This window comes from Arachis hypogaea, chromosome 18 (assembly GCF_003086295.3).
Source record: "Arachis hypogaea cultivar Tifrunner chromosome 18, arahy.Tifrunner.gnm2.J5K5, whole genome shotgun sequence".
In the NCBI taxonomy this organism is placed as follows: domain Eukaryota; kingdom Viridiplantae; phylum Streptophyta; class Magnoliopsida; order Fabales; family Fabaceae; genus Arachis; species Arachis hypogaea.
In genome coordinates, this window is record NC_092053.1 from 48,500,077 (window position 1) to 48,510,123 (window position 10,047).

General features: G+C 40.7%; 1 non-coding gene across 1 annotated transcript; it reads right to left on the bottom strand.

Moving 5' to 3' along the window:
• Positions 1-1,747: 1,747 nt before the first annotated feature.
• On the bottom strand, positions 1,748-1,851 carry LOC112774846 (small nucleolar RNA R71). Its single transcript, XR_003189305.1, has one exon. It is a non-coding gene; the product is annotated as a small nucleolar RNA R71 (small nucleolar RNA).
• Positions 1,852-10,047: the final 8,196 nt, after the last annotated feature.

Consider the following 10,047-nt stretch of genomic DNA (forward strand, 5'->3'; position numbering starts at 1 on the left):
TCAAGAGCTATGAACAACTAAACCCCTTTCATTGGGTTAGGGAGCTCTGTTGTAATTTGATGGATCAATACTAATTTTCATTATTCTTCTTCTATCTTTCCTCTTGATTTTACTTGAAAGCTTTCGATCTTCATCCAATTGAGTAGTTATCTTGGAAGAGAAGCTATTCAAACTTGGATCTCTTTTGAACCTTGAAAGAGGAATGAAGAGATCAAGCTAGAAATGCTTTCTCATGCTGGACCAAATTGGGTTTGGATGGGTATGTGACTATAACCCTCTCAATACTTGATTTGGGAAATGCATGTGGTATAATCAGTGACCACACTTCATCTCTTCTCATGAGCAATTGACCAAGGAATTGGCTATTGATCAAGATTTGAGAGATTGAATTGCAAGAAATTGTAATTCAATCACTTAAGATTGCCAAGGAGATCAATGAGTGCATTGATTGAGGAAGAGATGAAAATGAACTTGATCCGGAGAATTGCAACATCTCCTAAGCCCAATGAACTCCCCATCTCTAATCTTACCCATTCTCTTTAATTTCTGCGATTTACTTTTATGAGCAAATCCCCCATTCCCATTTACAATTCTGCAATTTATTTTCAATCATTTACTTTCAGTCCTTTAATTCTAGCATTTACTTTTCTGTTATTTACATTTCCGCCATTTTATTTTCTGCAACTCTCAACCCAAATTCTGGACTCGCTCAACTAGAACATTCTTCTAATTAAAGTTGCTTGATCAATCAATCCCTGTGGGATTCGACCTCACTCTATTGTGAGTTTTTACTTGACGACAACTTCGGTACACTTGCCGAAGGAAGATTTGTTGAGAGACAAGTTTTTCCCGCATCAAGTTTATGGCGCCGTTGCCGGGGATTGATTGTGCATCAACAATGATTAGATTGGAAGATCACTAGATTGAGCATTTATTTTGTGAATTTCATTTTTCTGTTTGAGTGATTTACTTTTTGTTTTAGCTAAACTTCTTCCCTTCTCCATCTACTTTTTTGTTTTTCTTTGTTATTTTCAATTCTGTTTGCTAACCCATTAACTGTTTGATATATTGCATCACCCACAACTAACATCAATTCTGATACAAATACTGTCTGCACCTATTTTCTCTGCTTATACTTGTTGGTTGTATGACAGGGAGAAGAAGCGGGGCTTCAACTTCCTTTGATTCTGAACCAGAGAGAACCTTCCTTAGACTAAGGAGGGAGGCAAAAGAAAAACGAGTAGCTGGTGCTGAAGAAGAAGAGGAACAGTTTGAGGAATACTTTGAACCAAACATGGAAGAAAACATGGAAAATCATCATGAAGAAGAGACTCACAAGCATGGCAGAGGAGGTGGAGCAAATCATGCTAGGGAGGATAGAAGAGTTTTGGGCTCTTACATTAATCCAAACCCAGGCAATTGTAGAAGTAGCATCCAAAAGCCAACAATCCATGCCAACAACTTTGAACTTAAACCACAGCTCATCACCCTTGTTCAGAACAACTGTTCGTTTGGAGGAGTTGTTCAAGAAGATCCCAACCAACATTTGACCACCTTCCTGAGAATATGTGACACAGTGAAATCTAATGGTGTTCATCCTGACGCCTATAGATTGCTCTTATTTCCCTTCTCACTCAGAGACAAGGCAGCCAAGTGGCTGGAATCCTTCCCAAGGGAGAGCTTGACAACTTGGGAGGATATGGTGAACAAATTCTTAGCAAGATTCTACCCTCTTCAACGAATCAATATGCTGAGAGCTGAGGTTCAAACCTTCAGGCAACAGGATGGTGAGACTCTGTATGAAGCATGGGAGAGGTTCAAAGACTTAACAAGGAGGTGTCCACCTGACATGTTCAACGAATGGGTCCACCTGCACATTTTCTATGAAGGGCTCTCTTATAAGTCAAAGAAGGCAGTAGACCATTCATCTGGAGGGTCCTTGAACAAGAAGAAGACCATTGAGGAAGGCATAGATGTTATTGAAACAGTAGCAGAAAACGACTACTTCTATGCTTCCGAAAGAGGGAACACAAGAGGAGTGATGGAGCTAAACAATGTAGACGCTCTGTTGGCCCAAAACAAGCTCATTACCCAGCAGCTGGCTGACCTCACCAAGAAGATGGAGATGAACCAAGTAGCAGCAATCTCTACTTCATCAACAACACAAGAAGGAGTAAACCAAGAAGTAGAAGGGAGTCAGGAGCAAGCCAACTACATTGGGAATTCACCAAGGAAAAACTATGATCCATACTCCAAGACTTACAACCCTGGATGGAGAAATCACCCGAACTTTGGGTGGGGAAGTGAGCAAGATCAAAACCAAGACCAGAGACGTTACAACTCCAACAACAATGCAGCTCACCAACAATTCACCCAGAGGACATCTCAACACCCCCACAACAACACTTCTCCACATACTTATCAAAACCAAAACAGCACATTTGCTCCGAACCACTCATCAATTGATGACAGGCTCTCTAAGATTGAAGCCTTACTTGAAGGAATATGCCAAGAGATTCAAGAAAATAAGGTGTTCAAAGAGGAGGTGCGAGCCAATATTAAGAACCAGGGAGAAACCATTAGGAAGCTGGAATTTCAGGTGGGATATTTAGCTGAGAAGATTCCCAAACCTACTGATAGCTTCCCAAGTGACACTGAGAAAAACCCCAAGGGAGAAGCAAAGAAAGTAAGATGGGAAGATTGTAAAATGGTCACTACAAGTGATCAAGAGATTGAAGACAAGCAAGGCAAAATGTGCAAACAACCTGAAGACAACTCAACAAAGAAGGAGGATAGAGATCACAAAGAACCAGAAATCTCACAACAAGAGCTGCTGAAGCTCTATGCACCATTCCCTCAACTGCTCAATGGTGCTGTGGGAAAAAGAATATACTCAAGGTTCCTAGACTTGTTTGCATCTCTGCATGTGAACATACCATTCATCAAGGCAATTCAACAAATGCCTGCATTCATCAAGTATATGAAGGAACTTCTTCCCAGGAAAAGCTCACTCAAGGGAGGGCAGACTATAGTGATGAACAAGGAATGTAGTGCCCTTATTCAACCTGAGTTGCCTACAAAAAGAAGAGACCCAGGAAGTTTTCATATCCCTTGTGCCATAGGTAAAAATATGTTCGACAGAGCACTATGCGATTTAGGGGCCAGCATCAACTTACTGCCCTTATCCCTGGTGAAGAGGCTGCAGATCAATGAGATAATGCCCACAGATGTCATTATCAGACTGGCTGACAAAACTCAAAAGCAAGCAATAGGAGTGGTGGAAAATGTGTTGCTAAAGGTTGGGAAGTACTTTCTCCCAACAGACTTTGTCATTCTGGACATGGAAGAAAGTCACACTCACCCAATCATATTGGGAAGACCATTCTAGCTACGGCCAGAGCACTTATCGATGTAGAGAAAGGGGAGCTAATATTGAGAATCCATGATGAACAACTCAGCTTCAATGTTTTCAAACTCTCACAAGAAACAGATCAAGAGGAAAAGGAACTAAGCACAAATGATAATGAGACACTGAAGGAGGAAACAAGCACTGAAACACAGCCAGTTCATTCTGAGACCCCCTTAACTGACAAACAAGGAAAACAGCAATTGCCACAGCTCAAGGAAAAGTTGGAGGAACCCAAACCTCTAGAGGCAGGTGAAGACAGCATCACAACTCCTTGGAGAAAAGAGGTCACCAAGGGGAAGGCAACCTCAAAAGAAACAAAGAAGAAGGTACCAAGGAGATGGAGGAACAAGAAGATCCCTACGGAAGACTTCTCTCCAGGGGATAGAGTTGTCTCAGCTTACTTCCCAGATATTCCCCCTAATCTCCCTACTGTGCCATCTCAATTACCTAAGGTCTTCACTATCAACAGAGTTCTTTCCCTGGAACATGTGGAGATCATTGATCTAACCAATGGATACAAGTCCACAGCAAGAGGGGAGGACTTTAAGCACTACCAACCACCATGATGAAAGAAAAACGTCAAGCTAGTGACGCTAAAGAAGCGCTTCATGGGAGGCAACCCATGTTTTATATGCTTTCAGATGATAATGAATAAGTCAATCTTTATGATTTCAACCCAAACTTGACAAACACTTGGTGAATTCTTTATCATGCAGTATATAGTGAAGAACAAGTTTGGTGTTCAAAGCAAACCAAGATACATGCTGGTCTTGGGAGCTTGAACAAAACTTTTCATCACATTGCTTCAAACTAAGTTTGGTGTCACCCCATGGTGCCACCAAAATGCATATAAGGAACCACCAATAGTTAGTTAGTTGGTTGAAATTCATAAACAAACAATCAAATCCTTTCTTTCATTTTATTCTAGCCGTAGAGTTTTAATTTTTTTTAATATTAATTTCCTTATTTCAAATCTTTATAGGAAAGGAAAAGAAGCATGAAAAGGGATTGATTGGACAATTAAATGGGGGAGATTTCGCCACTTAAAGAAGAGGGGTTACACACTTGTTCTAAAGAGGGAATACGTTGGAAAATGTTGCCATGCAACATTGAAAAAAAGGGACACTTAGAAGACCGAGCAATCCCCATCATAAAGTGATGATCCTTGTCTTCTAGCCATGCATAACCCCAACCGTCCATCAAGTGACCACTTCATCAATCTACACCCTCCATTCTCTCACAACTTCTCTATATAAACAACTCTTGTCCATACCACCCTTCATTGTCATCACACACCTTCACCACTCTTCATTTCGGTACAATACACCCCCTATCCAATTATAAACATTCCTTCCTTCACTCTCCTCATTGCCATAAAACCCTAAACAAGCAAAAGTCTCCACAACCTTACCACCTTCACATATTAAGTCATCATTCATGGCATCATCAAGCTCAAAGAGGCAAAAGAGGAAGGGGCCTATGGAGAGTGCTCCTTTTGATGACAAGAGATTCAAGACTGCCTTTCATGAGCATGAATTTGAGCGGATAAGTGCCAGAAGGATATTGCCAGAATTAATCTTCCAAATCAATGCCAATGAATCACCACAGATTTGGAGAAAAATCGAACAGAGGGGGTGGCAATTGCTCACCAGTCCAGAGGGGAAGATCAATGGAAACCTCATCAAAGAATTCTATGCAAATGCAGTTAGAGAGGATAAGACCAAAGCCCCAACCTTCAAAAGCTATGTGAGAGGAAGGGAGGTGGACTTCAGCCCAAGTGCCATAACAAGAGCTCTTCACTTGAAATCACCTCATTTTGATGAGGAGAGTTATCAGGCAAGGATAAGTAGAAGCTTCGATAAGGATGAGCTCTCAGAAATAGCATCAGATATCTGTGTCATAGCCGCTGACTGGGAGAGGTATTTAGATGGGAGACCAAAATTCATAAAAAGGGGAGACCTTCACCCTGAAGCCAAAGGGTGGTTTGAGCTTGTAAGGAGGTCCATCCTACCAGCTGCTAATAATTCAGAGGTTAACATCAATCGAGCCACTATGGTACAATGCTTAGTGCAAGGTGGGGAAATCAAAGTGCATGAGCTCATTGCCGAAGGGATTCAAGAGTCAGCTGAGAAAGCTGACTCAGGTGCCAGACTTTGGTACCCCAGCACCATTCTCCGCTTGTGCAACAAGGCCAAGGTAATATTTGAGGACAACAGCCCAGACTGGGTGAACCCAGGGAGGCCAGTCACACTCGAGCGAATGGTCTATACCACACCGGCTCAGCAACTAAGAAGGCCACATATAGGAAGGCAAAGGGCCCAAGAAGAAGCTCATCAAGAGGAATATCATCAAGAAGAATATCAACAAGAAGAGCATCATGACCCAGCCAACTTGAATATGACTCACCTTCTAAGAGCCATTGAAGATTTGGGACAGAGACATATGGAAGGACAAGAGCAAATGCTGAACCTTCAAACCAACTGGCTGAGCCAACAAGAAGCATGGCAAAAACAACAAATGGAGCAGCAGCAGGAACACTACTCCCGGCTCACTCAAGCCATCAACCAAGTGAATGAGAGGCAAGAACTTCAAGAGAAGCACTTGCAAAACTCAACCAGCGGCAGATAGCCCAAATAAAAACTTTCAATGAGTTCAGTGTACTCAATGAAGGAAGGCAACTACATAGGGAGGAGTTCTATGTAAACACTCAAGCCAAGTTGAACTACATGACCAGTAATATGCATCAGCTACACTATGCCATCCCTACATATGATGAGGTCCAAAAAGATTTTGTAGAACAAGAAGAGAGGAAGGTGAAACAGCAAAAGGAGACACTCAAGAAGAAGATGGAAGATGGTGGTTTCTGGAAGAAGCTGCTTGGAAAAGGCAAAGGAAGTAGAAGCACAAGCATTCAAGAGAGACACAATGAGGACAAGCAAGGAGGGGAGCAGGGGTATCCACATGAATGAAAAGTGGTGGAGTTCTTTTTAGTCCATTGTTTTATATGCTTTAAATAAGGAAGATCTTGTATGAAATAGAACCTGCTTCCATGTTATGTTTAAACTTTTTAAAATTCTGTCTTTTAAGTTTTCCTTCTGAATAGGTCCATGATTTCTGGTTTAAATGTCACTGCATCATTCCCTTATTTACTTGTAAGCTTGTCCCTTTTTATCAAATGAAGAAGAGAATGTTTATGTTCTTAAAAGACCAGAGTAGGGTTCCTAATATGGAGGTGCATTCATGAATCTTTGGGGTAGTCATAAGTTAGCTAAGTTGGTTCAACCACAAGGTTAGGAGGACAAATATCTATCCTGAATACTTGACTTTGGATATACTCATGAGACTAAGTTAATAACAAGATCCTAAGAAGAGAAAAGGGAAAGAACAATGGAAGTGAAAAACAAAAGAAAAAGAGTAAGCAATAAGGCTAGGCATCAATGGTTTTAAGCTTGAGGCAAGTGTTTGTGGTGCTCCTGTGTGAGGGATCTACTTGGATGAATAAGCTCTTAGGGGTGCCTTATCACTTGGTAACTTGGGTTAAATAACTCGGGATTATCAGCTGAAAGTCCACTATCAAGAGTATGGGGGATAGGCTTGAGGGAGTATGTCCTTAGGGGTGTCTCAACACCTAGCACCTTGAACCAACTGGTTCGGGAGTGTTGGCTGAAAACTTATCTTAAAGAGTTGCCCCCTTACAAAGCACCTAGCCTAAATAACACAAATAACACTTGAAATAACAATAAAAGGATCAATGAATAAAAGTCTCATGGGATATAAACAAAGTAAGTGTTTAGAGACATGATAAAGGTCTGAAAACCAGTAATGGAATGAACCTAAGTTGCTATGCATGAAACCACCATAAAATCAGTAATATGACTTCCACAAGGATGACTCATTCCTCTGGATATTCCATTCATCATTCTCTTGTTCCAGTACTTGCTTAGGGACAAGCAAGCTTTAAGTTTGGTGTTGTGATGCCAGGGCATCTTGGCCAGTTTCACTGACCTTTTCTTTACTGTTTTTAGGTTAGTTTCATGCATTTCTTTAGGAAATAAGCTAGTTTTGGATAAATATTCACTTATGCCTTGACTCAAGCATACATTGTGCATTTTACATGATTTTATGAGGATTTTGCATAAGTTTAGTGACAAATATTATGTTGCATTACTCATGACTTGGACTAGAGCTTTGATGCACTTTGTTGCTTGATTTCAGGACCAAAAAGCAGCAAGAAAAGGGGAGGTAACTTACAAGATTAATGAGAAAAGTGATTGCCAATAACACTCTCAAAAAAGCCATCAATGCCCACGTTAGAGAGTCACGTTAAGCAAGTTAACGTGAACTCTAACGTGGAGAAGAGAAGTTGAGCCAACGTTAGTGACACTCAACATTGTCACTAACGTTGGCAATTACTCATAAGTGGCCACGTTAGAAGCCACGTTAACCTAGTTAACGTGACCTCTAACGTTAAAGGGGGGAAGAGAAGCCAACGTTAGTGACACTCAACATTGTCACTAACGTTGGCCTATGGTGCAAAGTACCACGTTAACTCCCACGTTAACTTGGTTAACGTGGGAACTAACGTAGAGGATGAAGAGTTGTCGACAACGTTAGTGACACTCAACATTGTCACTAACGTTGAAGCAACCACACAACCCCCAAGAGTCACGTTAACTTCCACGTTAACTTGGTTAACGTGGAAGCTAACGATGAGAAATGAAGGATGAGCCAACGTTAGTGACACTCAACATTGTCACTAACGTTGGGATGGCTAAAAGATGGCCACGTTAGAAGCCATGTTAACCTAGTTAACGTGGACTCCAACGTGAGACCTAGGGACACATTGGAACGTTAGTGAAAATGTTGAATGTCACTAACGTTCTCGAAGGATGGCAAAGGCCACGTTAGAAGCCACGTTAACCTAGTTAACGTGAGCTTTAACGTGAAGCAAGAAGGGGCACACTGGAACGTTAGTGACATTGTTGAGTGTCACTAACGTTCTCGAAGGTTGACAAGGCAACGTTAAAAGCCACGTTAACCTAGTTAACGTGGGTTTTAACGTGAGGCAAAAGGGGTGCATTGGAATGTTAGTGACAATGTTAAGTGTCACTAACGTTCCCGAACTTGGACTTTCACTAAATGATTAACACTCCTTACGCCCTGAGCTTAAGTCTCTGCCCACTCCGCACTTTCTCTCTGCAAGTAAAGCCAAGCCCAAATAAAGAAAGGAACTGCTTCAAACTCAAGATCCAAAGGCCCAAGACTTGAAGAGTGAACTAGAAGCTGAGAAGAGTAGTATATATAGGAGTAGCTTTGAATTGTAAAGGAGTTCTGGAGGCTGGAGAACCACTCTCTATATTTTACTTTCTTTGCAATTTCTAGTTTTATGATGTATTCCCATCTTTGTTTTCATCTTCAAGAGCTATGAACAACTAAACCCCTTTCATTGGGTTAGGGAGCTCTGTTGTAATTTGATGGATCAATACTAATTTTCATTATTCTTCTTCTATCTTTCCTCTTGATTTTACTTGAAAGCTTTCGATCTTCATCCAATTGAGTAGTTATCTTGGAAGAGAAGCTATTCAAACTTGGATCTCTTTTGAACCTTGAAAGAGGAATGAAGAGATCAAGCTAGAAATGCTTTCTCATGCTGGACCAAATTGGGTTTGGATGGGTATGTGACTATAACCCTCTCAATACTTGATTTGGGAAATGCATGTGGTATAATCAGTGACCACACTTCATCTCTTCTCATGAGCAATTGACCAAGGAATTGGCTATTGATCAAGATTTGAGAGATTGAATTGCAAGAAATTGTAATTCAATCACTTAAGATTGCCAAGGAGATCAATGAGTGCATTGATTGAGGAAGAGATGAAAATGAACTTGATCCGGAGAATTGCAACATCTCCTAAGCCCAATGAACTCCCCATCTCTAATCTTACCCATTCTCTTTAATTTCTGCGATTTACTTTTATGAGAAAATCCCCCATTTCCATTTACAATTCTACAATTTATTTTCAGTCATTTACTTCCAGTCCTTTAATTCTAGCATTTACTTTTCTGTTATTTACATTCCCGCCATTTTATTTTCTACAACTCTCAACCCAAATTCTGGACTCGCTCAACTAGAACATTCTTCTAATTAAAGTTGCTTGATCAATCAATCCCTGTGGGATTCGACCTCACTCTATTGTGAGTTTTTACTTGACGACAACTTCGGTACACTTGCCGAAGGAAGATTTGTTGAGAGACAAGTTTTTCCCGCATCACAATCTGAAAAGGTTCACCTAGTTATGTGTCTGTGGCATGTATATATCCGGTGGTAATACTAGAAAACAGAGTGCTTAGGGCCACGGCCTAGACTCATAAAGTAGCTGTGTTCAAGAATCAACATACGGAACTAGGAGAATCAATAACACTATCTAAATTCTAAGTTCCTATAGATGCCAATCATTCTGAACTTCAATGGATAAAGTGAGATGCCAAAACTATTCAAGAGGCAAAAAGCTACTAGTCCCACTCATCTGATTGGAGCTAAGTTTCATTGATATTTTGGAATTTATAGTATATTCTCTTCTTTTTATCCTATTTTATTTTCAGTTGCTTGGGGACAAGCAACAATTTAAGTTTGGTGT